The 13,088-nt window shown below is 39.8% G+C and overlaps 1 pseudogene; it reads right to left on the bottom strand.

Moving 5' to 3' along the window:
* The window catches only part of LOC133663043 (multiple epidermal growth factor-like domains protein 6), a 142,350-nt pseudogene that overhangs the window by 41,847 nt on the left and 87,415 nt on the right, over positions 1 to 13,088 (bottom strand).

Genomic DNA, 13,088 nt, shown 5'->3' with positions numbered 1-13,088 from the left:
GTAATCATCTGTGGTTAATCATGACGAATCCAAATTCCAAAACGTGATTCATCTAAAAAAAAACAAATATTTGACAGCCCTAATATTTATGAATATTTAGTGTCATATTTAGATAAATGTCCAGGGTGTACCCCGCCTACCGCCCGAATGCAGCTGAGATAGGCTACAGCGCTTCCCGCGACCCCTAAGGGAATAAGCGGTAGATAATTGATGGATGGATGGATGGGCATTTAAAGAGTTCAAATTAAAAAAAATTTTAAAAATACCTGTTCGCCATTTTTATTTACGGTAGGACTCTATTTGATTAACTTCCCATTTTCATAACTGCTATTTCATTATGGATGTCCAAGAGGATTAATTAATTTCACTGGGCGATGCTGTCTTGCAAGCAAGTTTTTTAAAGTACGAGCTGCGTCACACAACAAATTAAACTTCTAAACTGAAGTACTACTGTACATGTAAATGTGTGTAATCCAGCTATGCCACAAATAGATAGCAGTTCTGTTGGAAACACTGTTGTGGGGTTACGGTACAAAGCTTTGTCTTGCGCAATGTAGCAAAAAAAACGACCAAAAGAAGCAACAGAAGAAAGTAAATAAGTAGTTCTACACGTTAATGTGCTATTCATATCTAGATTGAGATATGACTAGAATTGAACAATCTAAGTCTATGAGCATGAACTGTTGAAGGATAATCGGATGAGAGGTGAAACGTACTCTGAGACAGACCAAACAGTCCAGTTGTGATCGGTTGAATGCCCTGGGATGACAATGACCTGGATGAATGGGAACATCCATAGACACGCTGTTCATATTGTTTACTCACTTTTTGTCGTTCTCAAAGGTTTTTCCTCTCTTCTACGGCATTCGTTACAATTAGGAATGGGTATAATTTACATTTTAACCAATAATAGTATCAAATCAATACTTTTAAAGTGGTGCCGGTGCTAAAACGGTGCCAGAACTGGTAGTTAAAAAATAGAAAACATGCACATTTTTGTAAAAAACAAAACAAATCATTGCCTTCGTATTTTTTGCTTTACAAATATACTGTTTTAGCACAATATGCAACCACCATGTACAGCAAAACATATGTTGTATTAGTAATGGATGACCATATTAATGAAATAATGCTACATTGTAGAATACAGACCTCTGCCAAGGCGGAACTTTAAAATGTTTTTTAAGAGTCATGAGTGTGGTTCCCAACTTTTTTTTTCCACCAAGTACTATCTCAGACAAAAAAGTGGCTCTCCAAGTATGACCATAATGACCAACATTCAGATAAAGTAGCCTAGTATGGCTAAGTATTCGTTACAAATAAGGCAGAGGTTTTATTTAATAAGTATATGTCATATTTTTTGCCACTGTGACAGTACACACAGTTTGAACAGTAACACTGTGTTTGAATACATAAAAAATAAAACACTGTACTTTAATCAAGGGATTCTTTCGAGTACCAGTAGATGGAGCCCGTGTACCACTACTGGTACACGTACCACAGTTTGAGAATTACTGGTTTAGTTCATTCTTAAGCTATAGCAGGGAAGGGATTCATATTCCTGTGTGGATCTCACGTGAGAGGAATAGGGGGATTAATCCTTTTGCAATGCAGTCTGCTGAAAATTACAGAAAGCGCCACTCTACTTAGCAACTGACGCTGTGGTCAAAGTTGGAATTGCCACAAAACCCATTGTAAGATATTCAACGCTCTACTGCCGTCTGGCGGCTAAAGGAAATAGTGCATCCCCCAATTTGTCCCCGTTTCACGTGTCAGGTAAACTGCGACGAATGGGGCTATATCAATCCCCTTCATTCTGTACTTCCTGGTTCATCTTTATCTTGATCCTCACCAAATCTCAATAGGGTGTTTACGTACCCACCCCTCTGCAAAGTTAAATGGAGTTGTAGTTGGTTATCTGCCCTACTATTTAATATCTAACTATACATTGACACTGCTCTGCAAACGGTCATTGAAAAAAGGCAGTGTGTGAGGGGGTTCTGCACATATTTGCACAGAGCACAGTGATACTTCAAGTATAATATGTCGTTTGATGCTAAAGATCCCCTTTAATATCCACATAATCACCTCAACATGCTGAAACACACAGGAGACACTCTGCTGATGTATGTCCTGTATGCACGCGGTCAACTTGATGGTTTATTTATACCAGCAGGGGGCAACTGGTTTTCATATCAACCACAGAAGTCTTTGCAAAGTCTGCTGCTGTTTGCAAGTTTAGAGTCGTCCCACTTCCTCCCTTCCTAGTTTATAGGTAGGCACAGGGGATCGGGTCCTCAACTACCACACACATGGTCATCCCTGAAAGACTCCATCTCTGGGCTAAATGAGCTCTTTAAGACAAGGGGATTATTTCCAGATCCCTGCTTGTGTAAGAAAAGAGTGCTGTCAGCCCATAAAGTAGGTCCACACGCAGGACCACACAGAGCAGGCCACAGTAATAGAATAGATAGAATAGAACTTCCTGTTGCTACTCTTACTGGGTCCGGCCCATGGCACACATAATCATTATCTGGGCTTTTGTAAAGATGTTTTTTACTTCACATAAATCCGTCAGTCACTAAAGACGATGTCATAAAAGTTAAGATTAAACAGATTTTGCTGTCCGTGCGTGGAACACTTTACTGTTCGCTTAACACAAGCCGTCATAACGTCACCAAAGCTCACATTTAAGCATTCACACACAGCGCCAACATTTGGGAACTAGGACGAGGTGATTAAAGAAAGGTAAAAATATGATGAATCTATTTGTGGTCGCGTCGGACAAATTTTTGTTTAAATTACACGTTTGCGTCTCATAGCACATACAGGTGAAGCTCAACAAATTAAAATATTGTGCACAGGTTTGTTTATTCCAGCAATTAGATTTACAAGGTGAAATTTATATATGACTTAGGCTCATAACATGCAACTCAAGATATTCCAAGACTTATTATTTATTGACCAATATTTTGATGATTATGGTTTACAGCCTATGAAAAGTATGAATTGAAAATGTTGGTTTTTCAAAATCTGTAAACCATAATCATCAAAATTATAACAAATAAAAAAAAGCTTGACATATTTCACTTGGGATGTAATGAGTTTATATCATGTATTAGTTTTACATTTAAAGTTGAAATGCTGAAAAAAATTTACTTTTAGATGATTTTTTTTTTTTTTAAAGTAGTTTCACCTGTACTTGTGGTGCGTTTAAGGAACCTCGATTAAAGTTCGAAACAGATGCCTCACTAGTTTTTAAAGACAGGGAATTTTAACCCCCAGTAGATGTACTACTAATAATTATGATAATAATGATGTGTTATTATCCACTATTGATAATCCTACATGAATCAGCATATCTCGACCTTACATTATCAAATATAGTTTTTTAGTGCGTGTAAACATGCTGAGTGTTTGTTTGTATGTGAGGCAATGACGTTAGATTTATGTGGATTTGGGCCATTTTGCATTCTTTCTAAAATGTAAAATCAGTTATTCCCTCTCACAGTAGCAAACCCAGCATGGAACACTTCACTGTTCACTCAACACAGACGTCATAACGTCATCAAAGATTACAGTTATGCATTCAACTTTTTGATTGGAGAAAGATTCAAATTTGATAAATCTGTTTGTGGCAGCAAGTTATGTTTAAATTACACTTTTGCCTCTCACAGCACATAACTGTGGTATGTTCAAGGAACCTTGCTTAAAGTTTTGAAACGGAAGCGTCCCTAGTTTTTAATAAGAGTGGAAACGAGGTGGAGGAAACAACCATCTTTTAGATGCATCGCAATTCGTACATGGGCGATTGTAAAGTCGATTAGTAAACATCGATAATAGATTTATTTACTGTAAATAATGTAATGCAGACCGGTCTAAAATTTGGTGGGCCATCTCACCGAGGGATCTGATCAGCTCCTTTATTTTAGGGCCCTTAGGTTCCCGTTTTGCACACATTTCCATTAATTTAATAAATGTAACGGTGTGGACATGAATAGCCCTATTTCCTTTTTGAGTCTGGTAAACTAAACACTTCTGGTCCGTCTCACAGCACATCAGGCTTTTTCCTGATGTCCCCTGAAGTGTGAGAGGCCCATCAGGCAGGGAAACTGAACACCCCAAAAGGGCCTCCAGACAGCAGAATGTGGACAGACTGATAGCTCTATTCCTGCAGTGAGGTCCAGTCAGAGTGACGTCTGTGCCTAAACCATTAGATTGTTATGACTAGGGGACAAGACGCTCTGCTCAAGTGGGGCACGGCCGTGATTTATTGCGAAACATGTCCTGCAGAGGCGGTATGGTACTTTGGTCCCGGTGGTACGATTACAGTAAATCTTACAAGTTGTTCTAACGTGAGGCCGCCTCAAAAAATCTTCATTCTAATAATGTAAAATAAAGCTGGTGTCTCTATCAGTTCAGTTTGCTCTTCAAATGAATCCACAAAAGTTAAATGATAAAGTAATTTAATTTATAATGTCTTGCAATAGGTTTTTTCTTCGGACATAATATTACATGCAAGTGATGCTTTTTTTTTTATACCATCTGTGTCATGAAACAGAGGTGGACATGCGAGAAAACTTAATCTGCAGTGCCCTCTGGTGGAATAAAATATAATTACATTGTTTTATCATCCATTTTTAAACTGCATACAGCCTTTCCTTATCAGGGCCAGGATAAAACTGTATATTTCATTACAAATGTATTCCTTAGCATTGTTGCTTTTAAAATGTGCCATGGCCGACTGGCATTTGGCACTGTGGAAAAGTTTTAAGCCACTACTAGTTTTAATATGACACAGTCGTCCTTCGCCATTATGCACTTTTAATACATCTTTTTTAGCATATTCTACATATATTTTGGTCTAAACTAAGTGTTAAAGTATGTCTTATGTATGCCCCACCCAGCATGTTTGTTATCCTCCATGAAACAAACAAACAATTTAGCACAGTTTGTAATGTTTCTTTGTAATATCACCTTAATATGGAGAAAACATAAGCTACTTTATGGGCCTTCAGTATAACAATCTAGTTATGTTGTGTTCAAAGAAGGTAACCATGGTAACTGTGCACTTATATGGTCCGGAAAGGCTCGATTATGCACTGTTTGGCACAACTTTGTCCAGAAGTGTCATTTACATATGTAGTCTGAGCGCAAAGTAGATTTGCTGTAAAGTAGATTTGTCCTTATATCAAGAAAATAGTATGGTATTTAGAAGTTGATATAAAAATACTGAATTGTCTCAGTGTATCACATTATTTGTGTTGAACTGCAACAGGTGGATCTATACCTTCTGTCAGAGCATTTCATTTTGTTGCTTGTCACTCTGTGTAGGCATAGATGCACAAAGATGCATTATTTGTAGTCACTACTGTAACCAACCATTTCTGGACCAATTGTAATCACTGGTGTACATACTTCCTTTAAACGAATACCTGTGACGTCAGCGGTTATCTCCATATATGGTATAAATATGCCCTGTTCAAGATCTCTCATTTTAAATTAAGGACTCGTACCACTCGACAGCTCGTGAGGGAGCTCCTTTTTGAAGATAAATGTGCTCTGGTTGATCACACTGTGGAAGGCATTTAGAAACGTTTTGCCAGGGCGGCTACTCAATTTTGTCTAAAGATCAACTTCAAAAGACCAAGTGTCTCTACCAACCAAGGAAACTGGTCAATCCCCCTCCAAACCCACAGACTATCACCATAAATCAATAGCCTTTGGTCCACAGCACAGACTTCAAATACCTGGGAAGCATCGTCTCAGACACTAGTCATATGGAGAATGGAATTCAGTCAAGGATGATAAATGCCAGTGATGCTTTCAGCAGGCTTCGTGATCGATTATGGAAAAACATTGTCAACATTTGCATAGAGTGCAAGTCGTACCGTGCGATTGTGCTGTCAACGCTACTGTACGGTGCCGAAACCTGTACTGTCTATCGCAGACAAGTAAAAAAAACTCCATGCATACACGATGAGACATCTGAGATTCATCATGAACATCAAATGGATCGACAAAGTCACCATCAATGAGATTCTGGGCCATACTGGGCTTCTATCGATGTCTGACATACTCAGTGAGAAAAACCTCCGCTGGCTGGGTCACGTCCATCGAATGAACCACGACCGACTACCACGCCAACTGCTATACTCCCAGTTATCAGAAGGAAGCAGGAATCAGGGGAGACCACGCCTCCGTTTCAAAGATCTGGCTGCGAGGAACATGAAGGCCCTTGACATTAATCGCCATCAATGGCAAGAGACAGAACAGCCTTGAGGTCATTTACATGCACCAAAGCACATTCATGAAATCGAACAGTTCTCGTCAAATCCAACTGACTGAAAGAGAAAGAGATGTAAATATACCCTAAGTGCTCTGCGCGCGGCCGCCATTGTAGTCCGCGCTGTAATCAATAAGCTCCTTCTTTTTCACCATCCTCTTGTTGTGGGGCAGACTGGCTCGTACATGCACATGCATCCTCGGCTGTTGCCATTTCTATTAGACATTAACGTATAGTTTGAAAATAATCTGTCAGTATACTGGAGGCGCTAAAAACAACAACAAAGATGGTATGGTGAAGACGCAGTCGAAGTGAAGCCGTGGAAATAGGATCGCCCATGAAACGGCGTTGGAGATGGTCTGTAAAACCTAATCCATGCAAGATTTTGACCAAAGAACCATCATTACATGTTATGTAGACCCCAATGGAGTGTTTTAAATGTAGAAACAAAAAGACATGAAGGCTGCAGTGGTGAAACAAATCCACACGAGGGCAGCAGTCGCTGAAGCTTGTGCTCAAACTATAGAAAATCTGTTTATGAACTTACTTTCTTCACATTTGTCTCCAGTATAGCCAGCCTCACACACGCATTGACCGGTCACAGGGTCACAGCCCAAAGAATTGTCTTGGCACTGGCAGCTACTGTTGCATCCTGGACCCCAGGAACCAGATCCACACACTGCACAAAAGAAATGTGTACTCGTTGGTATCAAACTATCATCAGTATTTGAATCAGAGCGATGAACTTTCTATAAACCAGCAGAGTAAATAGCAAAGATTTATGGTATTGATCTAACAAATGACACCTGTCGTCGCAAATTATGAATCAAAGTGCAAACCTTTTCTATCGCACACAAAAAGAAATACAGGTTACCTTAAACAAAACATTTACAAGGTACATAACCTGCTGGATGACATTTTAAACCCAATTATTTTTACACCCACAGCTTGACGTACTGAATAGGCGCATATTTACACAAGTGTTAAGTATGCAAACATATACCACACTTGCGGACACATGCTTCATTCAGTACATTATGCAATGTCATGCAAGTACAGTTCATTACAATCATTCTCTTTACGACCACATGAGGGCGCAATCACATGACGCAAATCTGCTCCAGCAATGCTCCTGTTATTTGAAACTTTTCATGAAAGACATGAACTGGGCCATCTGTGCCAAATGTTGCAAAGCCGATATTTACATTTGTCGATATTTTGGTTTGTCTCACCCAGTTGACATCTCTCTCCATGAAGCCCTGCAGGACATCTCAGGCTGCATTCGCCAGTCCCGGGGTCACATGACCCTCCACCTGGGCAGTCACATGACCGCTCGCAGCCAGCGCCAAAGAAGCCAGGCTCACATTCTGCATTAGAACACACAAACATGCACATTAAATTACTGGGGAGCAATAACAGTGCTGTACTGTAACTGGAATAATTGTGTTTCGCTCTCATCTGATGCAGCTTTTAATGCCGTCACGAGAAATAAAGTGTGGTTACGTTAGACCGGGGGTCAGCAACCTGCGGCTCTCGAGCCGCATGCGGCTTTTTAGTGCCGCCCTAGTGGCTCCCTGGAGCACTTTTATAAAAAGGATTGAAAATGGAAAAAGATGGGGGGAAAATATTTGTTTTGTTTTAGTATGTTTTTTGTTTGAGAACAAACATGACACAAACCTTCCCAATTGTTAGAAAGCCCACTGTTTAATATGTTTAATATGAGTATTTGGAGAAAATTGTTCTATCATACTAATTTCGGCGGTTCTTGAACTCACAATAGTGTGACTCAACAGTTTGTTTACATGTAAAATCGTCCACTCCTTTGTCTCATTTTGTCCACCAAAAGTTTCATGCTGTGCGTGAATGCACAAAGGTGAGCTTTGTTGATGTTATTGACTTGTTCGAGAGCTAATCAGGCATATTTGGTCAGGGCATGACTGCAAGCTAATCAATGCTAACATGCTATTTAGGCTAGCTGTATGTACATATTGCATCATTATGCCTCATTTGTAGGTATATTTGAGCTCATTTAATTGTATCCTCTTTGTATATAATTTAGTTTTGCATGTCTCATGACACATTTCAGATAGTTGTTTGTGCGCCATGTTGTTCCAGACCACAGCGAACGTTACCTAGCTTGCCAAAGATTGTAATAAATCTATTAAAAGAAGACAGCCAGCCGTTTACTTAAACTTAGACACACACATCTATACCTTTGGTCATTAAAAGCCAGTCATTTCCAGGAGTTATCTCACCTTCTGAGTAGCCTCTGACTTACTAATGGTTTCTAATGTTGTAAAAATGTGTAGAATAAATAATACATTTCAACATTTATGTCAACGAAGATTTGCTTCAGCCTGCGACACATAGTCATTTTGATAGTAGGCTAATATAATTAATATAGACACTTACATCATGTGTTGTCTTCATTATAACACTTACAGGTATATGACTTTTAAAATCATTTTGATAGTAGGCTAATATAGCTAATATAAACACTTACATCATGTGTTGCCTTCATTATAACACTTACATAAGACTTTTCATTTTTTGCGGCTCCAGACAGATTAGTTTTTTGTATTTTTGGTCCAATATGGCTCTTGCAACATTTTGGGTTGCCGACCCCTGCGTTAGACACTCGAGTGGTGACAGGGAGTTCAGGTGGTAGACCTGAGAGTGTTCACCATGTGGACATAATGAACCCTCTCTCCCAGGAGGTTGATATTGCTGCCTAACAAAATAAATACAATCAGATCCATTTTGCTGTTGCGGGTTTATACCTTTCTCACATTGTTGGCCTTGGTATGCAGGCTTACAGATACAGCTCCCCGTCTTTGGGTCACAGCCAGTGGAATGTTGTCCAACACAGTCACATTCCTTCGAACAGCTAGCGCCGTGTGTCCACTTGGGGCAAGCTGAAGCGTTGCAGCACAGTTTGAAAACACAAAAGAATATAGTTAGTTTGGGGGATTTTTAATGTTTGTAAACCGTTGCTCCCATAACTTGGGCAGAATTTGACTCTAAAGGGCGTTTTTTTTATGTTCGTGCATATGTGTTACATCTGGGCACATTTTTGTGCTTCTTTTCAAATGACTTCATCGTAGTTTTAGGGGAAAATGACACCACCCACCTACCAACACAACTGACAGTTATCCCAAACTCTGTGATCTTTAATCGTTGTTCACCCTCCTTATGTTGTCTGATATATTTTGCAAACAATCTGATATCTGTGAGTCCTCAAGCTGTAACTCTTTTTCTTACACACCCCTGCTGCCTGCTACCGCTACCGAATTAAAAACTGAATCATGGGGGTCTCAACAAAGACTCAAGTTTTACTAACTCAAAGGTTAGCTAAGACTTGAGTCTTACTAAGTCGCAGATGCTTGAGGAAGACTTAAGTTTCAAAGATTCACAGGTTGACAAAGTTTTGAGTTTTACTGAGTCATAGGTGATCTAGGGAGACTCACGTTTAACTAACTTAAGGGTGACAATGACTGAAATTATGCTGTTAAGACTTCAGTTTCACTGACTCACATGTACTTGAGGAAGACTCGAGTTTCACTGAATCATGGGATCTCAACAAAGACTCGAGTTTTACTAACTCACAGGTTAGCTAAGACTTGAGTCTTACTAAGTCGCACATGCTTGAGAAAGACTTAAGTTTCAATGACTCACAGGTTGACAAAGTTTTGAGTTTTACTGACTCATAGGTGATCTAGGGAGACTCACGTTTCACTAACTTAAGGGTGACAATGACTGAAATTATGCTGTTAAGACTTCAGTTTCACTGACTCACATGTACTTGAGGAAGACTCGAGTTTAACTGAATCATGGGGTCTCAACAAAGACTTGAGGTTTACTAATTAAAGGTTAAAAGACTTGAGTCTTACTAAGTCGCAGATGCTTGAGGAACACTTTAGTTTCAATGACTCACAGGTACTCAATGAAGACCCGAGTTTCCCTGACTCAAAGGTTGACAAAGACCCGACTTTCACTGACTTATAGCTGCTCGAGGACGACATAAGTTTCACTGACTCACGGTAGATTGAGGGGAAACTCGAGTTTCACTGAATCATGGGATCTCAACAAAGACTCGAGTTTTACTAACTCACAGGTTAGCTAAGACTTGAGTCTTACTAAGTCACACATGCTTGAGAAAGACTTAAGTTTCAATGACTCACAGGTTGACAACGTTTTGAGTTTTACTGACTCGTAGGTGATCGAGGGAGACTCAAGTTTCACTAACTTAAGGGTGAAAAAGACTGAAGTTATGCTGTTAAGACTTCAGTTTCACTGACTCACATGAACTTGAGGAAGACTCGAGTTTAACTGAATCATGGGGTCTCAACAAAGACTTGAGGTTTACTAATTAAAGGTTAAAAGACTTGAGTCTTACTAAGTCGCAGATGCTTGAGGAACACTTTAGTTTCAATGACTCACAGGTACTCAATGAAGACCCGAGTTTCCCTGACTCAAAGGTTGACGAAGACCCGAGTTTCACTGACTTATAGCTGCTCGAGGACGACATAAGTTTCACTGACTCACGGTAGATTGAGGGGAAACTCGAGTTTCACTGAATCATGGGATCTCAACAAAGACTCGAGTTTTACTAACTCACAGGTTAGCTAAGACTTGAGTCTTACTAAGTCGCACATGCTTGAGAAAGACTTAAGTTTCAATGACTCACAGGTTGACAAAGTTTTGAGTTTTACTGACTCATAGGTGATCGAGGGAGACTCAAGTTTCACTAACTTAAGGGTGACAAAGACTGAAGTTATGCTGTTAAGACTTCAGTTTCACTGACTCACATGAACTTGAGGAAGACTCGAGTTTAACTGAATAATGGGGTCTCAACAAAGACTTGAGGTTTACTAATTAAAGGTTAAAAGACTTGAGTCTTACTAAGTCACAGATGCTTGAGGAACACTTTAGTTTCAATGACTCACAGGTACTCAATGAAGACCCGAGTTTCCCTGACTCAAAGGTTGACGAAGACCCGAGTTTCACTGACTTATAGCTGCTCGAGGACGACATAAGTTTCACTGACTCACGGTAGATTGAGGGGAAACTCGAGTTTCACTGACTCATGGGTCAAGTTTCACTGACCCATGGCAGGTACTTTACATATACTCAATCAATCAATCAATCAATGTTTATTTATATAGCCCTAAATCACAACCCGAGTTTCACTGGCTCATGGGTTGACGAGGAAGAGCCAAGATTCACAGACTCACAGGCTGACAAGGACTCAACTTTCACTGACTCACGGGTACTCAATGAAGACTCCAGTGTCGGGGGAATTTGTTGCACTTGATGCTCTGAGACGAGTTACTTAAAGGCCTACTGAAACCCACTACTACCGACCACGCAGTCTGATAGTTTATATATCAATGATGAAATCTTAACATTATAACACATGCCAATACGGCCGGGTTAACTTATAAAGTGACATTTTAAATTTGCCACTAAACTTCCGGTTCGAAACGCCTCTGAGGATGACGTATGCGCGTGACGTAGCCCGGCGAACACGGGTATGCCTTCCACATTGAAGCCAATACGAAAAAGCTCTGTTTTCATTTCATAATTCCACAGTATTCTGGACATCTGTGTTCGTGAATCTGTTGCAATCATGTTCATTGCATTATGGAGAAGGAAGCTGAGCAAGCAAAGAAGAAAGTTGTCGGTGCGAAATGGACGTATTTTTCGAACGTAGTCAGCAACAACAGTACACAGCCGGCGCTTCTTTGTTTACATTCCCGAAAGATGCAGTCAAAATGGAAGAACTCGGATAACAGAGACTCTAGCCAGGAGGACTTTTGACTTCGATACACAGACGCCTGTAGAGAACTGGGACAACACAGACTCTTACCAGGATTACTTTGATTTGGATGACAAAGACGCAGACGTGCTACTGTGAGTATGCAGCTTTGGCTTCTAAACATTTGATCGCTTGACCGTATGTGCGCAACTTTTTTTTGCGTATGTACGTAACTTTTTTTAAATATATAAGCTTTATGAACCTTGGGTTAGGTGAACGGTCTTTTGGGCTGAGTGATTGTGTGTGTTGATCAGGTGTTTGAATTGTATTGGCGTGTTCTATGGAGCTAGGAGCTAGCATAGGAGCTAGGAGCTAGCATAACAAACACGCAGGTGTTTTTATGCAGGATTAATTTGTGGCATATTAAATATAAGCCTGGTTGTGTTGTGGCTAATAGAGTCTTGTGTTTATTTACTGTTGTAGTCATTCCCAGCTGAATATCAGGTCACCCCCGGCTCTCACAGCATCTTCCCTATCTGAATAGCTTCAACTCCCCACTAGTCCTTCACTTGCACTTTACTCATCCACAAATCTTTCATCCTCGCTCAAATTAATGGGGAAATTGTCGCTTTCTCGGTCCGAATCTCTCTCACTTCATGCGGCCATCATTGTAAACAATAGGGAACTTTGCGTATATGTTCAACTGACTACGTCACGCTACTTCCGGTAGGGGCAAGCCTTTTTTTTATCAGATACCAAAAGTTGCAATCTTTATCGTCGTTGTTCTATACTAAATCCTTTCAGCAAAAATATGGCAATATCGCGAAATGATCAAGTATGACACATAGAATAGATCTGCTATCCCCGTTTAAATAAAAAAAATTCATTTCAGTAGGCCTTTAAGTGAAGTACCCAATGGGGAAACTCTTGCGTACAAAAATTAATTAGAACTCAACTCAGTAAAAGGAAGTTTCCCATTATTACAAACAATAATGTATACATTATTTTACTAATTTTTAGTGAAAAAGAAGTTTGTTTTATGCA

This window comes from Entelurus aequoreus, linkage group LG13, assembly GCF_033978785.1.
Source record: "Entelurus aequoreus isolate RoL-2023_Sb linkage group LG13, RoL_Eaeq_v1.1, whole genome shotgun sequence".
NCBI lineage: Eukaryota > Metazoa > Chordata > Actinopteri > Syngnathiformes > Syngnathidae > Entelurus > Entelurus aequoreus.
Note: the sequence above shows the minus strand (reverse complement) of the source record. Positions and strands in the feature narration are given on the sequence as shown.